At 46.2% G+C, this 22,500-nt stretch overlaps 1 protein-coding gene and 1 long non-coding RNA gene across 43 annotated transcripts in view; one reads left to right on the forward strand and one right to left on the reverse strand.

Moving 5' to 3' along the window:
- The window catches only part of LOC141375235 (uncharacterized), a 135,273-nt gene that overhangs the window by 103,954 nt on the left and 8,819 nt on the right, over window positions 1-22,500 (reverse strand). The gene's annotated exons all lie outside the window — the stretch shown is intronic.
- nrxn2b (neurexin 2b) overlaps window positions 6,432-22,500 on the forward strand; it is a 479,670-nt gene continuing 463,601 nt past the window's right edge. For all 42 annotated transcript variants that reach the window (XM_073906700.1, XM_073906730.1, XM_073906720.1 and 39 more), the window contains exon 1: window positions 6,432-6,576. The gene's annotated coding sequence lies outside the window, so the exon portion shown is untranslated. The remainder of the gene's footprint in view (window positions 6,577-22,500) is intronic.

The following is a 22,500-nucleotide window of genomic DNA, read 5'->3' on the forward strand; positions in this document are numbered from 1 at the left end:
GTCAGATGTGTCCAGCTGTTCTGAGATCAGCATCTGTTCTGCTGTTCTGGAGCGTGGTCAGATGTGTCCAGCTGTTCTGAGATCAGCGTCTGCTCTGGTGTTCTGGAGCGTGGTCAGATGTGTCCGGCTGTTCTGAGATCAGCGTCTGCTCTGCTGTTCTAGAGTGTGGTCAGATGTGTCCAGCTGTTCTGAGATCAGCATCTGCTCTGGTGTTCTGGAGCGTGGTCTGATGTGTCCAGCTGTTCTGAGATCAGCATCTGTTCTGCTGTTCTGGAGCGTGGTCAGATGTGTCCAGCTGTTCTGAGATCAGCGTCTGCTCTGCTGTTCTGGAGTGTGGTCAGATGTGTCCAGCTGTTCTGAGATCAGCATCTGCTCTGGTGTTCTGGAGCGTGGTCTGATGTGTCCAGCTGTTCTGAGATCAGCATCTGTTCTGCTGTTCTGGAGCGTGGTCAGATGTGTCCAGCTGTTCTGAGATCAGCATCTGTTCTGCTGTTCTGGAGCGTGGTCAGATGTGTCCAGCTGTTCTGAGATCAGCATCTGCTCTGCTGTTCTGGAGTGTGGTCAGATGTGTCCAGCTGTTCTGAGATCAGCATCTGTTCTGCTGTTCTGGAGCGTGGTCAGATGTGTCCAGCTGTTCTGAGATCAGTGTCTGCTCTGGTGTTCTGGAGCGTGGTCAGATGTGTCCAGCTGTTCTGAGATCAGCATCTGCTCTGCTGTTCTGGAGCGTGGTCAGATGTGTCCAGCTGTTCTGAGATCAGCGTCTGCTCTGCTGTTCTGGAGCGTGGTCAGATGTGTCCAGCTGTTCTGAGATCAGCATCTGCTCTGCTGTTCTGGAGTGTGGTCAGATGTGTCCAGCTGTTCTGAGATCAGCGTCTGCTCTGGTGTTCTGGAGTGTGGTCAGATGTGTCCAGCTGTTCTGAGATCAGCATCTGTTCTGCTGTTCTGGAGTGTGGTCAGATGTGTCCGGCTGTTCTGAGATCAGCGTCTGCTCTGCTGTTCTAGAGTGTGGTCAGATGTGTCCAGCTGTTCTGAGATCAGCATCTGCTCTGCTGTTCTGGAGCGTGGTCAGATGTGTCCAGCTGTTCTGAGATCAGCGTCTGCTCTGGTGTTCTGGAGTGTGGTCAGATGTGTCCAGCTGTTCTGAGATCAGCATCTGCTCTGCTGTTCTGGAGCGTGGTCAGATGTGTCCAGCTGTTCTGAGATCAGCATCTGTTCTGCTGTTCTGGAGCGTGGTCAGATGTGTCCAGCTGTTCTGAGATCAGCATCTGCTCTGCTGTTCTGGAGCGTGGTCAGATGTGTCCAGCTGTTCTGAGATCAGCATCTGCTCTGGTATTCTGGAGTGTGGTCAGATGTGTCCAGCTGTTCTGAGATCAGCATCTGTTCTGCTGTTCTGGAGCGTGGTCAGATGTGTCCAGCTGTTCTGAGATCAGCATCTGCTCTGCTGTTCTGGAGCGTGGTCAGATGTGTCCAGCTGTTCTGAGATCAGCATCTGTTCTGGAGTTCTGGAGCGTGGTCAGATGTGTCCAGCTGTTCTGAGATCAGCATCTGTTCTGCTGTTCTGGAGCGTGCTCAGATGTGTCCGGCTGTTCTGAGATCAGCATCTGTTCTGCTGTTCTGGAGCGTGCTCAGATGTGTCCAGCTGTTCTGAGATCAGCATCTGCTCTGGAGTTCTGGAGCGTGCTCAGATGTGTGAAGTTATGTGTGTCATGCGATTATGTTATGTGTGTGTGTGTGTGTGTGTGTGTGTGTGTGTGTGTGTGTGTGTGTGTGTGTGTGTGTGTGTGTAGTCACTCGTGGGCTCTCCCGCTCTGAGCTCCAGCACTTCAGTGTTTACAGTCACCAGCTGTGCAGCAGATGCTGGGTAAAGCAGACCTGCGTCTCTACGGCAACAGGACACCAATCTGCATATCATCAAATCAGGTTCATTTGCATAAGCAGTGCAGAAGACAGTCATCTGTTGAGGAGGGGGTATGCCGATGTCATTGTTTACTAACCAGCATTCATTTAAAAACTTTTACTAAGCAGTGTTCACTGAAGAGCAGCCATTAATCTATATTCACTAACCAGAGCTCACCTAGCAGCAGAGACGGCGAAGGTTCTGGAAAGATTCGCTCTACACACACACAGATTGATCAGTCAGTGTAGTCCTCCAGACTGCTGTTTTCCTCTTGAACTTTCATTTGCATTGATGAACATCAGCACCCGACTGGCCTGAAAATAGGAGGAGACTCAGAAACAGACAGAAGGAAAACATTTGGCTTCTCAAAGACTTCTGACATTTTCCAGAGCAAGATAAGCCAACACAGATCTATAAACACGGCGTGTGTCCCTGGTGGAGCTTCATTGCCTGAATAATGTACAAGTGTTAATGTGAAACAATCATTCTGTGAGCGTCCAGGGCTTCATACGCTCTGTATTTATTACTGCTCACACTGGATTATCCTGTGTTTACACACACACACACACACACACACACACACACACAGCAGTAAAGCCGTTACTCCTGCTTCCCTGCTCATTATAATGCATTAGAGCGGCGCTGATCAGCTTTAGTCTGAGTTTCTGAGAGGTCACACTCACACCTCCTGCAGTATTGACCCGTCTGCGTCGCTCCCACAGTAAATCCTGCCCAGTTCAGCGCTGGGTTATCACAGCACTAAATGTTAATGGTCATCTTGTAGATATACAGCTAAAACTGCTCAAACGCAGAGAGGCTAAATCCTGCCGTGACGGGCTGTGTGTGTGTGTGTGTGTGTGTGTGTGTGTGTGTGTGTGTGTGTGTGCTCGGTGTAAAGTGTTTACGGTCTCTAAAGGAAGTTTCCCCACATGGTGGTATTTCAGCTGCCTTTAAAACACAGTGCTGTCACTGTGATCTGGCACAGAGGAGTGAGTGATGCACACTGTGAGCTGCGTACTGCTGGATTAAACTCATCAATACATGAGGAGGAATGAGTTACAGCAGCATCAGAGCTCTGGAGCTGCATATCAGCTGTTCCTACATCATCAGTGCTCATGTACACTCGTACTGCACTGCTGTGACGGGGATACAGCGGACTGATCGCACACGTGTGGAGAAAATAAAGTTAACAACCACTGACAGAGAAATCAATCAATCAATCAAGCCTTTATTTGTCACTACACTTTCGTATAGCGAGATTGGACCCCCCAGACCATACACAAAACATCACAAACAACTTTTCAGGGGAGACAGATCATAGGAGGTAGCATTTACAAATGAAGAAAGATACATTTGGACAGTTAGGCTAAAAAACACCCCCTCAGCTTGCCCTTGATTAGGACAAAGTGAGAAAAGGGAGAAAAACAGCCCTATCTTAGCATAAGCACACCGGCAAGACACAACATAGACAGAGGGGATGGGAACAGGAGTAATGGAAAACAGTCCGTTGAGTGCGGGCAGCCAACTGGTCCAGCAGCCATTTCCGGCGCAAGTCACAGCCCCGCCCACGCCCCACGTGGGTAAAAGCACACGAAGGCGTTTGGATGGGGATCGGTGGTGAATGTTTATCTGTAGATATGTTTGTTTGTGTGTGAGCCTGCATAGTCCAGAGTCCCGCAGGTGTCCTTGACAGGGGCAGGAATTTCAGAGCGTCCGCTTATCTTGCTTATCCCAGGGAGTTGTTTACTTCCAGCCGAGGCCGTATGGCAGGAGTAAGAGGAGAGCCGAAAAAAAAAGACCGTAAGATACTTCAACTTTAGGTCAATATCTGCCAATTTCACAGATATTTAATGTCCATCAGTCGTCTCCTGATCTGGCCAAAGTTTGTTGCAGAGCCGCAAGCTTCACCTGGATGGTTTCCAGTTTGTGGTCAAGGACCATAGTCTGATTCGCGACCCTACCCATCAGTGTTTCAATCAAGAAACATCCCTAACTGAGCCTGGTCTCTTTCCAGGTCTCTCTCCTTCGCTTTGGTCAGTTGGTGACGTGTGTTCCTCCACTGTCCTGCTTGGTTTGGGTCTTGTGGAGTTGGTCATGGATGGATCTGCTCTTCAGTGTTTGGACTCTCAGCAGTGAAGATTAAAGCACACTGAACTGAACTGAACTGAACTGAACTGAACTGAACTGAACTGAACTGAACTGAAGTTGAGCTCTGAACACTGGACTGACACGGCTTCAGTTCACTATGATCTGCTGTGTTCAGCGGCTGACACACACTCAGATGAGTTTAACCCCTTTAGTGAAGCGATTGAGATTCAGATCTGATGTCGTCAGGTTTAATGGCTGATCACAATCATCAGCTTATAACTTATTATAAGCTATAAGCTATTATGAGAATATTGTAACGTCTCATCGATGACAATCAGAAGACCCTGCTCACAGATGTGTTCATTCAGGATTATACTGGTGAACGCTCCTCCCTGACCCCCCCGCTCCTCCCTGCACTGTTCACTAACCAGCTTTCACTGAAGAGCATCCATTGACTCCTCCCTGACCCACAATTCTCCTCCATGACCCCCTTGCTTCTCCCTGACCCAGCGCTCCTCCCGACTCCCCCACTCCACCATGATCCCATGCTCCTCCCTAATCCCCGATACTCCTCCCTGACCCAGCACTCCTCCCTGACACTCCCTCACCCAGAGCTCTTTTCCCCCACTCCTCCATGACCCCCTGCTCCTCCCTGACCCAGTGCTCTTTCCCTGACCCTCCGATTTTCTCTGACTCAGAGGTCTTCCCTGATCCCCTGCTTCTCCCTGACCCCCGATCCTTCCTGAACCAGAGGTCTTCCCTCATCCCATGCTCTTATATGACTCAGGTCTTGTCCTACCCCCCCATCCTTCCTGACTTTTTGCTTCTCCCTGAATGAGAGGTCCTCTCTGATCCTTTGCTCCTCCATGACTCAGAGGTCCTTCCCAGACCCCCCAATCCTCCCTGACCTTGCACTTCTCGGGGAATCAAAGCTCCTCCCTTACCCCCGATTCTCCCTGATCCAGACATCTTTCCTGATCCCCCTCTCCTCTCTGACCCAGAGGTCTTCCCTGATCCCCCAATCCCTGATCCCCCAAACCCTGATCCCGCTCCTCCCTGATCCCCCGGTCCTCCTTGACCCCCAATCCTCCCCGACCCAGACGTCTTTCCTGATACCCCGCTCCTCTCTGACCCAGAGGTCTTCCCTGATCACCCAATCCCTGATCTCTGCTCCTCCCTGATCCCCCGGTTCTCCCTGACCCCCAATCCTTCCTGACCCAGAGGTCTTCCCTGATCCCCTGCTCCTCCCTGATCCCCCGGTCCTCCTTGACCCCCAATCCTCCCCGACCCAGACGTCTTTCCTGATCCCCCGCTCCTCTCTGACCCAGAGGTCTTCCCTGATCACCCAATCCCTGATCTCTGCTCCTCCCTGATCCCCCGGTCCTCCTTGACCCCCAATCCTCCCCGACCCAGATTTCTTCCCTGATCCCCCGCTCCTCCCTGACCCTCCGCTCCTTCAGATCTGGAGCTGTAAAGAACTCTGACTCCTGAATGGGTGAACAGGCAGTGGGGCGAGAGACCTGTGCTCAGACTGGAGGTGTCAGACAGAGAGAGAGAGACACGCTACATTACTGTTCCCATTTAACGGTTCAATAAGAGCTCTCTGAAGAGACATTGCTTCCTTTAGCTTATTGGTCCATTCATTATTCCAGCAGACACCAGCGTGACTTTAACACACACTCTCAGTGCACAAGCAGATAGAACACACACACACACACACACACAAAGACATGAAGCCTGCAGTTCTTCAACACACATTTACACTTACGCATTACACAAGGGTGTGTGTCTCTGTGTCAGTGCATTGACAAGTCGTGTGTGTATGTGTATCAGTGCGCTTACAAGGGTGTGTGTGTGTGTATGTATCTGTGTGTGCTGTTGAGATGTGTTTGTGTATCTGTGTGTGCCTGTGTGAGTGTGCTGATTTGAGAGTGTGTGTACAGAAGTGTTTTCATCAGCATAAGAGTCACAAACGCACACATCAACACACACACGCATGCACACATCAGCACACATATTCACACTCATCCAAACATCAACACTCACACTCATCCCCACACACACATACACACATTCACACTCATCAAACACACACGCACACACTACAGCACACACACTCATCAACAAACACACACATATCAACACACATATGAACACACACATCAGCCTACGGACACACACAGAAACACTCCCTCTCATCTCACACACACACACACACACACATTCTCTCTCTCTCTCCCTTTCTCTTTCTCTACCTCTTTCACTCTTATCACACACACACACACACACACACACACACACTCATCAGCACACACACACTCGGAGGATCTGTTCTCCCGGTAAGGATCGCCTCCTCCTCTTCATCCTTTCCTCCTCCGCCGGGTCCGCAGCTCCTCCCGGTGCGGGGCGTGTCTCCCTATCTCCGTGCGCGCCGCTGTGAGGCGTCGGTGACGCGCAGTTCCATCGGAAGACGCGCAGAAGAGCCGCGCGCGCACTGGCGGATACCGGAGATTATTACAGTATAACACACCGAGAACCGGGAGACGCGCAGGAATCCGACCAGAGAGAGGCACGGAGAGAGCATTCCGACGGTAAACATCTGATTGATCACGCGTGTGTTGTGTGTGTGTTTATGTGCGCGCGCGCTCTAAATAGCATAATGACGATGCCCAGTTTTGCACAGGAGCGTCAGTCTGATCTCCGATACTAATGCGCACTGTGTGTGTGTGTGTGTGTGTGTGTGTGTGTGTGTGTGTGTGTGTGTGTGTGTGTGTGTGGAGCTGATCTCTTGTTTCGGGTGATGTCAGGTTTGATCTCCAGTGTGTTTTTGTTGAAGCGGAGCGACAGACGCGCGTGTCCGAGAAGCTGATTGATGAGTGCGCGGGCACGAGAGGCTGATTGATTAATGCGCGTGCACGATAACTGATTGATTAATATTCTGATGATCGTTTCCTCGTGTGTGTGTGTGTGTGTGTGTGTGTGTGTGTGTGTGTACCCGCTTAACGTGCTGCTCCAGCTGTTTCAGGCTCGAGAACACACACACACACACACACACTATGAAGTTGTGTGAGGATTTGACATTCGTGCTTGTGTCATTGTGATCCTTTTGTCTCTGTTTTCTGACCTGAAAGTGTGTGTGTGTGTGTGTTTGTGTGTGTGTGTGTGTGTGTGTGTGTGTGTGTGTGAGAGAGAGAGAGAGAGCGTGTGTGTGTGTGAGTTCATCAGTTCATGTGTGACTCGAGCGCGCGGATCCTCCACTGGGGTGCGATAGACGACCTGAGTGAAACAACCCGCAGAGAGCGCGCACGGAGGATGAGGATATTTCTCGTGTGTGTGTGTGTGTGTGTGTGTGTGTTCTTCATGTACTCATCATCATAATTCTTGTATCTGAGCCCAAATGTCTGAAATCATTCCTGAAAAAGAGCAAACGGAGGCATTTACTCCAGTGTGTGTGTGTGTGTGTGTGAGTGTGTTTCTGTAATATGAGTGTGTGTGTTCAGTGTGAGGCCCGAGCGCCACTGCTTCTCCTGTTAGCATGCTAATGACGTGTGGCTCCTTCCATTGATCAGCGTCATTAATGAACTGCTTAACGGATTCAGATCTGCAGTGTTACAGACGTGTGTGTGTGTGTGTGTGCGCATGTGCGCGTGCGTGTGTGCGTGTGTGTGTGTGTGCGTGTGTGCGCGCACGCACTTTAAGACAGGAGGAGTGTGTCCTGCAGGTGCTTGTCAGCCCACTCACTTGTGTGGAGCACACACACTCATCCTAGTGTTATGTGCTGCAGTGTGTGTGTGCGTCACTAAAGAGGCCGGTCTCTAGTGTTGAGCTGGGAGAGTGTGTCTGAGCCTCGACATTATCAGCAAGGCTATTCCAGAGTTTAGGAGCCATAAATGAGAAGGCTCGACCTCCTTTAGTGGACTCTGCTGTTCTGGCTAATACAGAAGCCCTGAGTGTAGAGATGTGGGAGGTGTCCAGGCCTGAACCCGTTATTTAAATGAGTGTGTACAGCTGTAATAGCAGGAGCACAGCTTTCAGGACGTAGACCATCCATTAGCCTGTATGAGTGTCAACATGACATCATGAATCTCTGACAGAGCCTCCGGCGCCTAGACTGCAGCTCTGCACAGGTCTCTCTCCTTCACTTTGGTCAGCTGGTGAAGTGTGTTCCTGCACTGTCCTGCTTGGTTTGGGTCTTGTGGAGCTGGTCATGGATGGATCTGCTCTTCAGTGTTTGGACTCTCAGCAGTGAAGATTAAAGCACACTGAACTGAACTGAACTGAACAGCCAATCACTGTCTGCATAGTTAATGAGCATGCTGAGATCCCCATAGTAAGTAGCTCTGCCCTCTCTCTGGGCTCCGCCTCTCGGTGATCGTCAGTGAAGCGTGAGTGAGAGCTGAACTCCTCCTGCTGTTCTGAGAGTTCAACTGAGCTGTTTGCTGAATCCGGCTCTAAACGCTGCTCGTCAGGACCGCTGATTGGGATAAAATGCTTTGGCCTCATTAAGATTTTATTTGAGTGTGTGATCTCTCAGGATCCTGCAGGTGTGTGTGTGTGTGTGTCTTTCAGCTGCAGTGTGAAGGATACACTCAAATATGGGATTGGTGTGTGCTGTTGTGCGGTTGTCTTGTCTTCAGCTCGTGTTGTTGTGATGGAATCCTCTCTGTTAGTCCGCTCTCCTCTCCTCTTCAGCTCCTTTAGGGACAGTGGTTGTTTTCAGGCTTCTTTACTCGACACGATCCTGATATCTTCATCATGCCTGGTGTCCATGAGCACATGAGAGCTGGATAATAACACAATCCCTTGAAGTTAATTTCACTCGGCAGCCATCTTTGAAAGTGTGTGTAGGTGGATCTCAAATCGCATACTTATGCTCTGTTCTAGGCCATTTTATAGTATTAATAGTGTAAGTAGTGTGTTCACACTGAAAACTCGAACATTATCAAGTGCACTTTAGGGTGCTTTCACACTTGGTTCATTTGCCTGGACCGTACTCGAGTTCGATTGTCTCCCCTTGCCACCTCCTCAGTTGGTTTGTCTTCACACTGTCTTTTATCCTTCTGAACCCTGGTACACTTGTGTCATGGAGCTGCTGTTTTGTTTACGGCCGTTGCTAGGTGACGGCCACGCAAGCAAGCGCTGAAATGGAAAGACTTCCGCACATGGCGGTCATTCTGCTTTTACTGAAAGCTTTTGTACATACAGAAAGCAACTTGCGAGACATCACTGTGTTTGCCCTGGCTCAGTCCCGCACGTGTCACCAAGGTACGAAACAAGACACACACACGAACAAACGAATGTTATGAAAACGATAGTTTGTTGTAGATTTGGCAGTTCACTATAGTCCACTTCCGTAATTTGGTATGATTGCATTCACATCTGAAGTGAACCGTATCAGAGTTTGCATGAACCGTACCCCAGACCACCTCTTTCAGGCGGACTCGGGTATGGTTCACGGGTCTGCACTCGGGTTCAGAAGACGCATTCACACTAGCTAAACGTATTGTACTATGACAGCAAACGAACTCGGGTGCGGACCAAAAGTGCTAATGTGAAAGCACCCTTAATTACCCGGATGATGCACTCATTCAGCCGGTACAGTTGAGTGTGTAATAATACACACTTCACACTGCTTTGCTCACGTTGCGGAAGGGGCGGAGCTATCGGGCGCACATGTTAATTAGCTTTATTTATTTTGGATTATGAAAGCAGAATTCTCCTATGAGAGTGATTATAGCGCCTCCTGCTGGAGAATGCGGTTATACTCATGGCAGGTGTTATTTGGTACTTTGGTCATTTGTTTCACTGATTTGGCGACTGTCAAACGCCATCTTGAATTTCTGCTTAGAAAAAAAACAGTGTTGCATTTGGGACAGCACTAAATACATATACTGCTGAGTGTGTAGGTAAATAGTGCATAGTGTATAATCTGCCATTTGGGAGCAGCTTGTGTCTTCATGCGGTCGCCGTCATGTGACTAGCGTTTGAGTGGCGGAGGCGGGAACTCGTTACAGATGTTTACAGATACTTACTGTACATTGCCTTCTCTTCATACGAGCATTGCTGCAGCCCCTGGCAGTCTAGGGGAGTGGGGTTGTACACTTGAGCTGAGGATTTGGTTACGCGAAAGCTCAAAGTAAATTGTGTTACAAAGTAAGGATGGACAACAAGAGTTGAGTGAACAGATGATCATGAGGTGAATCAGTGAATGAGATATTCACAAAGACAATAATCAGTATGTAGGAGAGACTGGCTATGGGTTTTGCTAAAGAACCAAACAGTGTTACTAATGTTCACAACAAATCCTCTCCAATCTACTCTAATAAACTCAAGATATGAGAAAGAACTCTTCATCATCAGTGCCGTCCTATCTAATCCACACTAACAACTGAAGCAGAAGTACATGTGTTGGCACTATCTTACCTGGTGTATCTAGACAAATAGTAATCTAGGTGTTGACATGTGTCAGGTGATGTACTTTCCTACCACTCTGTCTAAACTCATGAGGAAACGTGATAAGAACAGACAGAAACAAAGCTGAACAACAAAACTAAAGACCAACGATACTGATAAACAGGGATAACACAATGACAAACACTACACTGCAAAAAATGCCTTTCTTACCGAGATTTAATGTCTTGTTTCTAGTCCAAATATCTAAAAGTTCGTAAATCAAGAAGAGTTTTCTAGACAAGCAAAACATATTGTCTTGTTTTAAGAAATAATCTGCCAAAATGAAGTGAGTTTTTCCTCAAATCAAGCAAAATAATCTACCAATGGGGTCAGCAAAATAATCTTATCACAAATCAAAAAACAAGATTATTTTGCTGACCCCATTGGCAGATTATTTTGCTTGATTTGAGGAAAAACTCACTTCACTTAGGCAGATTATTTCTTAAAACAAGACAATATGCTTTGCTTGTCTAGAAAACTCTTCTTGATTTAGGAATTTTTAGATATTTGGACTAGAAACAAGACAAAAAAATCTAAGTAAGAAAAGCATTTTTTGCAGTGTAACAAAATCAAACGAGCCGAAATACACAACCAAAGAGAAAAAGTACAAAACAGCAGATCAGTGTGTCAGAGAGTCGGCTCCAGAACTGCCGGACTAAAGAGCTTTTAAAGGACAGGCGGCATGTGGGGATTGGCTGGGCCTGGAGCAGAGTTGTGAAGCAGAAACCAATCAGAAAGCAGCATTAACGGAATTGTTTGCAAAACAGCCAATCAGAGACAGGAATTAATAATAATAATAATAATTCCTTACATTAATATAGCTCTTTTCTGGACACTCAAAGCACTTTACACATTTACACCTCATCCAGCACCAGTGTGCAGCATCCACCTGGATGAGGAGACGCAGCCATATTGCTCCACACCGCACAGCAGCTGATTGCTGGAGAGGAGACAGAGTGATGAAGACAGTTATGATATGGGGATGTTAGGAGGCCATGATGGACAGAGGCTAGTGGGCAGATTTGGCCAGGATGCCGGGGTGAAACCCCTACTCTCTTACCAAGGACATCCTGGGATTATTAATGAGCACAGAGAGTCAGGAGCTCACTTTAACAGCTCATCTGAAAGACGGCGCTCACTGACAGTATAGAGTCCCCTTCACTACACTGGAGCATTAGGACACACACAGACCGCAGGTTGAGCGCCCCCTGCTGGACTCACTAACACCACTGTATAGGTGGAGCAAGCATGGTAGTGAACTGGGTGACGGACAGAAACACATGATGAGACACGTAAATAAACAAAATGACCAAATAAGTGCTAACAGCACAAGTGCACTTGTTTTGCAGAGTTGTGGGCTTGATTATGAGAGATCTCCCGCTGTGTGTTGATGTATTTCCGCTGTTTGTGAGTGGATATTACCAAAGTCCCTTTAAGGCAAGTCACTTCATTCGGCGGCCATCTTTGAAACACCTCTGGTCAGCGTGCTCAGCAGCTGTCTGAAGATGAACATCACACTCTCCAGAACTGTTAGCCAAGCCTTCAATCACATTAGATATTTGAGAGCACCAATAGAATTAAACTACAGCCGTCTCATGAGTTTCATTTCTAAACATCTGAATCAATCAAAGTCTCCATATATTCATGTTGCCTGAGCTCATGCGCATGCACACTTGAGGAGAACCAGATCACGACACAACCTCATTCATATGCTCTGGATAATGATGGTCAGATCGCTCTGCTTTTCTGAACTAATCACCGCTTGGTCCTGATGGTGAATCTCCTCCAGAAGTGACAGCCACTCTCTGTTTGGTCTCTGGGCACTTCAGTAGTTGCTGTCATGTGATGTGTGATTGACAGGACAGAACGTACCCAGTGACGGCCCCTAGGGTTGAGGGGCCCTGGGCGAGATGAAAATAAATTGAGCCACTGGTGTAAAAACAGTGAAAAGAAAGCACAAAAATAATACAATGTATATTTATACAATATTAATTTCATATTTAAGCGTGTTCATTTTATTAACTGTAACATATTTAGCCTATAATACATATGTACAAGTGTTCACTCAGATTAATCAAAGAAGTTTGCAAGGCAGAAATCACTCATGTAAAGAAATAAAGGATATGAGGATGACATGCACAAATAAAACATCAATCAAATGTGTTTAATGTAAATGAATCACATATTAATATATGCATAAACAGTGAGAAATGCAGGAGACGTTTGAGCTTTTACGCAGACAGAGCTCTGTGTTAGATGTTGGACAGTGGGTGAATTTCAGTTTCAGGAAATGAGGGGGACCCTGTCCTGTCAGCAGGGTGAGCTAGTGGGATAGATCATTACTTGATTATTTAATGAAGCATATTGAATGTTTCTAATATTCTCTCACATATCACACAAGTGTTGCTGCATTTATTAAAACACGTCCTAATACTGCACCGCTAAATAATGTCTAATGCACCGCAGAACACCTTTACTTTCAGCTTTTCTTCCTCTGCTTTTCTTTTCCTTCTTGTTTTCGACTCAGATGTGTTTGGATTTGATGCCGTTTAATTTCAAATTAAATTCGATTTAGATTAATTTGGAATAGCAACAAGACTTGTGATGTTATATTACTGAAGACCTTTACTTTTAAAGAGTTTCTAGTTCCCCCAGTAGCGGATGGCGGGCGGTGTAATGCAGAATAGAGTTGTGTTGTGCTGGGTGTGTTTCTAATATCGTCTGCTGTTATTCAGACTGTCGTTGAGTGTTTATTATCGTTTTCAGCTATTTGTCATGTATGAATTACACAGAGCTATTCTTTTAATCAAATGAGGAGGTTGTTGTTTTTCTCACCATCGTTGTGATCTGCATCGTGTTTAATGGGGTTTGTGCATTGCGCATTGTCTGATTTAAACGTCTGCGCTTAAACATACAAGAGCAGTGTTCACGGGGCCCTAGGCGACTGTACTTGGCGTTCATTTCATACAGATTATAAAGTCAGAAACCTTCTGTTTTCAAGTGCACCTGGTTCCTTTAACAGTAGAGATGTCCAGCTTTCTGAGGATCTATCGCTGATGTCTGTGAGACCAGTACTGGCAGAGTCCAGTGTGTTTCTTGACCACAGAAACTGCTGTAAAAGCACACGTCTGCTCTCAACTCCTATAGTGTCTATAGTGATAGTCTATAGCCTTCGATGATTGGCTCCTGTACTAGTAGGTGGGGCTTCATTCACCATATTATTGACTGTTACTCTTTTCCTCATTTACATCTAACGTCTGGTGTACTCTAGAGTCTGTGGTGTTCCTGAGGTTCAGCTGTTTCCTCATGTCTGACTCTGTTAAGCCTGGTTTACACTTCTGCATCAAGTGATCGGCGTGAGCCACAGTGCATGCAACACGTGGAGCTGTGCGTTTATACTGCAGCGCTGCGTGTGCTGCTCTGCAGTAACCCTTCTGAAACGCTAGCTGGCAGTAGGTGTTCATGTTGCTCTGTGTCGAGTTTCTTCGCTGGTGTTTAGTTGTTTCTAAACACTTCCTTAATGTACTAGTAGCTCAAACTCGCTCATTTTAAGTCATTAACCAGTGGACGTGCAGCAACTTTAACCATGAGGTGATCACAACACAACAGTCTCCATCCGGAGCTTCCTCATGAGACTCCAAACTTGTAAACAGTCGCTGCATCGCACTCGCACGGCTCTCACCTCTGCCAACACTGGTCAGTGCTACCAAGCCGACCAATTAGAGCTGGCGACCTGTATTTGCATACTTTGAGAGGTGTGCGTCATCCTCACTGATGGCCACGGCCAGGGCTGTGTGTCCACGCGTAGGCTGTGCCGGAGCATACACGTGCGCTTGACGCAGAAGTATAAGGCAGCCTTTAGAGAGCGCTTGTATGGAAAGCCCCTCCCCCAGCAGGCTATTGTGATCTGTGATAGGCTTCTTCGCTACAAGGCGGGGCTTCCTTCACTAGAGCGGCCATATTGACTGATGTGTTTCCCCATTTGAGACTCTGCCGGTTAGTAGTCATGAAAGAGTTTGAGCGGTAGCTGATCTTCATATGTGTGTGTGTGTCTGTATAGAACTGCTCTGTGTATGTGTGTGAGTGTGTGTGTGTGTATCCTCCGTCTGTGTGCTGGTGGAGTCTCCGTCAGCCGAGTAAAGCTGGAGATCAGCAGTAAATCTGTGTGTGTCTTTGAACACTGATCCTGGATCAGCAGATGCTCCAGACGTGACCTCCTCACCTGCGGCACAGGGGCGCGACCGAGTCACCACACCCGCTAGCAGCTATGCTAATCCGACCACGCTAATCCTGCCTCCGCTAACTAGCTGAAGGAGAAACTAGCAGATGAAGAAGAGGAAAATCAATCAAACACTGAAAAAAAGAGGAGCAGAGCGGAGGATCTTCATCATCATCATCATCTTCATCATCGCTGTTTTCATCATCTTCATCTTTTATCGTCGTCTCTAATTCATCATCTTCATCTTTATCTCCATCCTCATCTCCATGGTCCTCATGTTCAGACAGTGCTGAGCTCTGTGTTTGTGTGTTGGTGAAGCTCTTCTCCTCATGTCAGGTCTGGTGTTCATGGCTCTCCACATTAGATATGAAGATGATTATGCAGATTGATTTGTCCTGAATATGATGACTCTGCCTTCATTAGCTGGCCTCGTGTTGCTGCACACTATAATTCAGCTCACTGTATCAGTAAAGGGGCCGTTCACTCCCTCACGACTCGCTCTCCTTCAACAGGCTCCAGACCTCTCCCTCTGTTCAACACTGAAGATGATGTTTCCATAGCTATCAAAGCTGCAGAAGCCAATGCTCACAGGTTCCCGACATTCTTCCTAGTATCTTGTGTTCAGCAGGAGGAGGCTCCAGGTTTGAGTGTTGGATGAGGAGTAAATGACAGCAGAAGTGCAGTTTGGGGTGAAGCGAGCAGCTCTCTGAGCCAGATCTGTGCTTTACCTGATGAAGAATGAAGATTAGCAGAGAGTAAAGGGCGTCCAGCGCTGTGTGTTTGAGCTCTGCTTGTTTTCTGCGCTCCGTCCTGAGCGGATCCGAAAGAAACAAACTCCGGGAACGAGCTCTGGGGGAACGGTGATTGTTATAATGGCAGGCAGAGAACTCAAATGGGTTTAATTTGAATAATGGTGGCTCGGCGGCTCAGGGAAGATTGGGTTGAAATAACAGCGTCCGCATGCCTCTGAAACGCTCTGATCTCATTTCCTCAGAGTTTCTTTCACTTAAGAGGAATTTCACATGCCGGCTGCACCTCGAGTTGAAAGTGAATTCCTTCCATTTCATTTAAGTAGAATCTTAAAAATCAATCCGGGATGACTGAACCAAATGACGTGGAAATTTCCGCATGTTCAGAGGAGCCGAAGACGGGCCGTGATTAAGATCTGGCAGACATCAGAGCGTTGCTGAATGATTTATTCGCAGGGTTAAAGTGTTTTAAAGCCCAGAGTCTGCTGTTAGATTCCTCTTCATCTGCTGAAGCCCGTCTCCTGATTTCATCAGCGCTGTTTTACTTGATTTCAGCTAGCGAAAGCAGCCGCGTGTGGTGTCTTATCACCAATGATTATTTATTAGCTTAGCATCAGTGGCCAGAGGACGAGAGCTGCAGAGAGAACACTCCTGGCCCTACAGGGAGATTGATTAAAGATGTACACAGACAATATAAGAGATGCGTCTCGCTGTGTCTAGAGCTCAGGTCTCTGGATTCCTGGAGGGCCGCAGCTCTGCACAGGTTTGCTCGAACCCTGATCAAACACAGCTGATCCAAATAACGAAGGTGTTCATGACTCTTGAACGTCTGCATCATTTTAATCCTTGATAAATCTCCAGCTCTCTGAAACTGACCCTTTCAGGCTGTGATCCTAATTGTGGTGTTTTGGTGACTGTCGCTTTAAATGCAAATGGGATGGTGCTGTTTTCAGAAGAGGGTGGAGCTAGACACCTGTGTGTCAGATGTAAAACTGCAGTGTGTGTGTTGTGAGTGCTGGTCAGGTGTGCGTGTGTGCTTCAGTGTGTGCTTGATGCTTCTGTCAGTCTATGTGGCTCCTGTCGCAGTTCATCTAAAACTCCACATCTATAATCCTCTTAGTCTATGCTGACATCATCTTCAGCAGCTCAAACACTCTAATGGCTAATGCACAGACGGCTGCTTCTCACTCAGGCCTGCTGGACATGCTAATGAGATGGAGACTAGTGGGTGGGGTTTTCCCCCTCTGATGACACGTACAAAGGGAGAATGTCAATCACAGTGTTTCTGCATCAAGTCTGATAATAAACAATACAGCTAATACACGTTCACCATTAGAGGCTGCTGGAGATACTCACACATTGTTTTGGATTACTCTGCACAACCCAATAAGTTAAGGTAACTCAATCCATTTGAGGAAACCAATTGCAGCAAACCATTTAAGTTCAAAAACTCATCCTAATGAGTACTGTGAACTCAATCTGTTTGAGTAAATGAAGCAAATTGAGTACAGTAAAACCCAATAAATAAAGAGAACTCAAACCAACTGAGTACTGTAAAACCCAACAAGTTAAGGCAACATTTTGAGTTCACTACACTCATTTGATCTGATAAAGCTGACTGCTGGCTTTTGCAGTGTAGACATGCCAGCTGCTTTTGTTGGTAAGAGGAAACAGCACTTATCAACCACAAGGGGGAGCCGTGAGGGAAAGTTGCATAGGGCTCTGTTTTAACAGTCTAGATGCACTGTCTGAGGTGCAGTCCCAAAAGTATTAAGAGCATTATTTTCTCTTTGTCTGAATCCACTTCTGCTATTTTAATGATGGAAGAGTGCGCTCTGCGCCTGGTGCATGGTCTAACAGGGCTGTGCTGATTCTCCTCATGAGTTCTGGGTGTGTTTTGAGGAGAACCTGCTTTAAACCAAGGAGTCTCGTCTCTCATTCCCTCTGTTGTGTCACTCCATGGTGCATTTGCTATTTAGATGGCGACTTTGTAAGTGTAAAAACTGAACACTTCACTAGCGGGAACCCAGTTAAACAGCATCTGCAGCACGAGGATAAAGAACCAGCCTCCTCCATTCAGCCTCTGTACTTTCTCTTTCTCTCTTCTGTGGATAAGGAAACGTGTTATACGTACAGACATCCATTAGCCTACATTATTAGTTTTCTTTGTTAAGAGCAGAGATTTGTGTCTAAACTATCTCTAAGTTCAGTGCTAATCTCCAGCAGAGGAATAAATAAACAGTAATGAGGAAGATTGTTCAAAGAGTTATACCCAAACATACATGCTGTGCCTCATATGGTGTAAAACCTGACAGGTGGACGAGTCTACGTTTGTTTTTAATAAAGCAGATATGAATCTGCAGATAATCAATAATAATGCTAATAATAATCACATTATACAGATGCAGATGGTCATCAATAAACTGAAGAAGCCCCTGAGATGAAGAAGACTAGGAGGCAGTGCTGTTTATATTGATGTAGAAAATCATCACTTTTGTAATATTTATTCCTTTAATTCTTTTTCCTCTGTAAAGATATTTGCATATTGCTGTTCATCCTTTGTGTATTAAGCATTGTGTAAGCGAAGTGCACAACTAACATGCTCTGCGCTGGACTGTAGACCTGCTCTCAGTTGATCTATTGCTCAGTATATTTCAGTTTCTCAGGATAGCAGCGCTCCAGCAATGCGCCTCAACACACCTCTTTTCCAGGCGAAACACCCATGAGTCCACAGAGTGGTGCAAATGGATTTGCTCTTTAATCAACGTGGTGGGAAACGGGAAGATTAGGGTTGCGCTGGTCTGAAAATAGCAACACATCCGGGCAAACTCGCCTCGTGCCTTACTGCGCCTGGTGTATGAGATAGGGCTCATAGTGTTGCTTAACATCAGCAATCATCACCAGTGTTTCCTCCTGCAGTTCTGCTGCTGCTCTTAGGAACTCCGTACATCTCTGCTGAATCTGGGGAACACTCTGGAAAGAGATGGATATTGGGCAACTTATGAAGTGTGTTCCCTGCTTTAATATTGTAGACATTATACTAACAAAAGCACTGTTACACATTAATACATATTCTAAGAAAAGAATAGAGCAGATACCTTTTTACACACACACACACACACACACACACACACATATACAGTTGAAGTCAGAATTATTCGCCCTGCTGTTTATTTTTCCCCCCAATTTCTGTGTAACAGAGAGCAGATTTCTCCAGCACATTTCTAATCATTACAGTGTTCATAACTCATCTCTAATAACTGATTTGTGTTCTCTTCATCATGATGACAGTAAATAATATTAGTCTAGATATTCTTCAAGACACTAGTATTCAGCTTACAGTGGCATGTAAAGGCTTCACTAGGGTAATTAGGGTAAAGTTAGGGTAATTAGGCAAGTCATTGTATAACAGTGGTTTGTTCTGGAGACAATCCAACACTAATATTGCTGAAGGGGTGAATAATATTGAGCTTAACATGACTTTAACACTATTAAACACTGCTTTTATTCTAGACAAAATAAAACCAATCAGACTTTCTCCAGAAGAACAGATATTAGAGGAAATACCGTGAACAACTCCTGAATCTGAGAAACATCACCTGGGAAATAGGAGACAAAAAAAAATATATCAAAGAGTGTTAAATAATTCTGACTTCAACTGTATATATATATATATATATATATATATATATATATATATATATATATATATATATATATATATATATATATATATTACTAGATATTTAAAACTATTGAAATAAAAATGGCCAAATTTGTATTTATAATATACTCACACACACACATATATATTTGCACAGACATATTAATTATGTTTTTTCAGATAAAGTGAAACTATGTTTGTAAAGAAACCCCTGTCAGTGTGTGTGTGTGTGTGTGTGTGTGTGTGTGTGTGTGTGTGTGAGTCAGAAGAAAATGACCGTCTGAAAACTTCATCCACCTTAACTGCTGTAAGTCTCCATGACTGGGCAGCGTGACTGCAGCGTATGAAACAGCGAGCGCACTAAATCCACCATAATGATCATCAGCTCTGACAGAGGAGTGTTGATGGAGCCTCAGTTTTCCTCCATCATCTGACTGAACATCGCTCTCTCTGTCATGTCTGCTGATGAAGGATGACGTCACTAATCAGACTTCAGACGCTCCACACCAGAGTCAGTTTCATTTCTCTGGTGTGTGTGTGTGTGTGTGTGTGTGTGTGTGTGTGTGTGTGTGTGTGTGTGTGTGAGCGAGCAGAGGCGCAGTGAGACGAGCGTGCAGAAAGACCAGTTAGTGTGAGTGTGTGATCTCTGCAGTGCTCTGCTGATTCAGCATCACACACACACACACACACACACACACACCTGCACCTCATTCAGCGAGAGCAGGGTTTTTTGTGATCAGGCGATTGTAGAGGACGCCTATTTCTGCAGCACAATAGCAGAGTTGATGGAGTCGGGGCTGCCCTGATCTCTGCCTGATTGATCTGTTGTGTTCCTCCATCCAGCGCTCCTCCATTACGGCTCACACACTCCCTCTGCTTCCTCCTCTGCTCTATATTAGAGCGGACAGAATCACAGAGTGTAAATGAAGAGGGGTTCATAATCCAGCTCTGTTCCTCCTCTCTCTGATTCTGCTGCTGTGTGTGTTCCTGTTCAGTGTCAGTGACGTTCAGGAGTGTGTGTCTCAGACACCGCTGGATCTCGCGGCTCATCTGTTCTAGTGTGACGCAGGGTTTGAGGAATGAACGCTGAAGTGACGAGTGTTTCCTGAAACCAGTTTCTCTGTTGCAATCCTCCTCAATGACGCTCTAAATGGGGTAAAGCAGCTCCTCCAGAGGAAATCCACAATCAAATAACATTAACTTTGTTTTGTACAAACTAAACTCTTTTACTGCTAATATTTATAGACATATGAATCCAGGATGGCGGCGCAGTATGTAGTGCTGTCGCCTCACAGCAAGAAGGTCGCTGGTTCGAGTCTTGGTGTTTCTGTGTGGAGTTTGCATGTTCTCATGTTGGCGTGGGTTTCCTCCGGTTTCCCCCACAGTCCAAACACATGTGCTATAGGGGAATTGGGTAGGCTAAATTGTCCATAGTGTATGTGTGTTTGTGTGAATGAGTGTGTATAGATGGATGTTTCCCAGAGATGGGTTGCGGCTGGAAGGACATCCGCTGCGTAAACAACGTGCTGGATAAGTTGGCGCTGTGGCGACCCTAGATTAATAAAGGGACTAAGCTGGCTGAATGAATGAATGAATCCAGTATTTTGGTGAAACATGCTTTAGTTTGCCCCTGATGTACGCAGCACATGCAGAGCCTGACTCGTCTCTTCTGAACAGTATGGAGAATATTCTGTTTTCACCTGCAGCCGCTGACACACAGGCTCTCATATAGCTCACACATACAGTTAAACCTTACAGATGTCTGTTTACAGTGGAATACTGGCAACTGAAATGAACTTTGAACTGATTTGAACTCTTGGCCGCACATTGACAGTCTTGGAGGTGTGCATGAGGATGGCTCTATGGTTTGTGATTGCCGGTGATGACTCCTGTGCACGTTACCCGACTGAGAAGACTGGAGCTGAGTGCTCTTTATGTCTATAACGTCTGCTTGGTTGCCAGAAAGACACACCACACTGTTTCCATCGGTACATTATGGCAAACAGTTGAGTCGTCTGATTATTATATATTCCTAAATGAAAGGGAGGCGATGCTAACTAGCTAACGATGTACACAGTTCCAGCGACGAGATGATCCCAAGGTTTCCATAATCCGGGACCAGGCCGTATCCTGAGCTGCTGCTGCGCTGATGGTCGTGAGGAGTGGGGAACATGAGTCTGATTCCAGCGACGCTCCAGGGACAGACGAGTCTTCGCTGAGTTCATCTTCCAGCCTCCACCGCGGTGACTGAAGCTATGCACAAGACTTTTGGCCAGCGGAGAAATGAAAATGGTCGTGCCCAACTGAGTCTGGTTCTCTCAAGTTTTTTTTTTCTTCACTCCCATCAGGTGAAGTTTTTTTTCCCTCTCCGCTGTCGCCACTGCCTCGCATGGTTCAGGATTGGTAGAGCTACGCATCGATGAATTTGCTCTTCAGTGTTTGAACTCTCAGTAATGATTAAATCACACTGAACTGAGCTAAACTGAACTGAACTGAACTTAAACACTAAAACCTGAACCACACTGTTCCAGTTACTATGACCATTTATGTGAAGCTGCTTTGACATAATCTACATTGTAAAAGCGCTATACAAATAAAGCTGAATTGAATTGAAAAGATCACAACAATGGAACTCAATACACAGACTCACTTCAGATTTGACTCCCTCATCGTACTCTCTTATTTAAGGCTTACCAGATATCCGGCTCAGCATCTGAATTGAAAGACAGACATTGGAGCACACTCAGAAGTAAACAAACCGTCGGCATCAATAGTTTAGTGGGTAAGTGCGCTGACATATAGCACCATGGTGCTCACCGCGACCTGAGTTCAATTCCAACCCTCAGGTCCCTTTCCCCTCTCTCCCCTCAATACTCTCCTGAATTTAGCCTCTGCTGTCCTTTCCCAACAGAGGTGAATCCTCCCTAAAAATTATTATTATAAAAAAGAGAAGTAAGCAAAGCAAACACCTGGCTGCCTTCTGTGGCCACTTAGGTCAGTTGGTGAAGTGTGTTCCTCCACTGTCCTGCTTGGTTTGGGTCTTGTGGAGTTGGTCATGGATGGATCTGCTCTTCAGTGTTTGGACTCTCAGCAGTGAAGATTAAAGCACACTGAACTGAACTGGACTTCAGCACTGGACTGACATTGTTAACATCCACTAGGATCTTCTGTGTTCAGCTGCTTTGACACACTCTACTCTGTAGAAGCACCTGAGAAATTGATCTGAACTCACGGTCACAGTTGCTACCTGTAATGAGTGCATCAAGTAAACTACTGTAACTTATTCTTTGCACTGCACATTTTCACTCCAATCCTACTCCTTTCACAGTCAAATCCAGTTTCCTTTTATTACAGCAAGACTCTGGCTATTTTACAGCTATTTACCGCATAATCTACAGTAAGGGTGAACAGTGCAGCTCGTACAGTCTAT

Source organism: Danio rerio, chromosome 7 (assembly GCF_049306965.1).
Source record: "Danio rerio strain Tuebingen ecotype United States chromosome 7, GRCz12tu, whole genome shotgun sequence".
Lineage (NCBI taxonomy): Eukaryota > Metazoa > Chordata > Actinopteri > Cypriniformes > Danionidae > Danio > Danio rerio.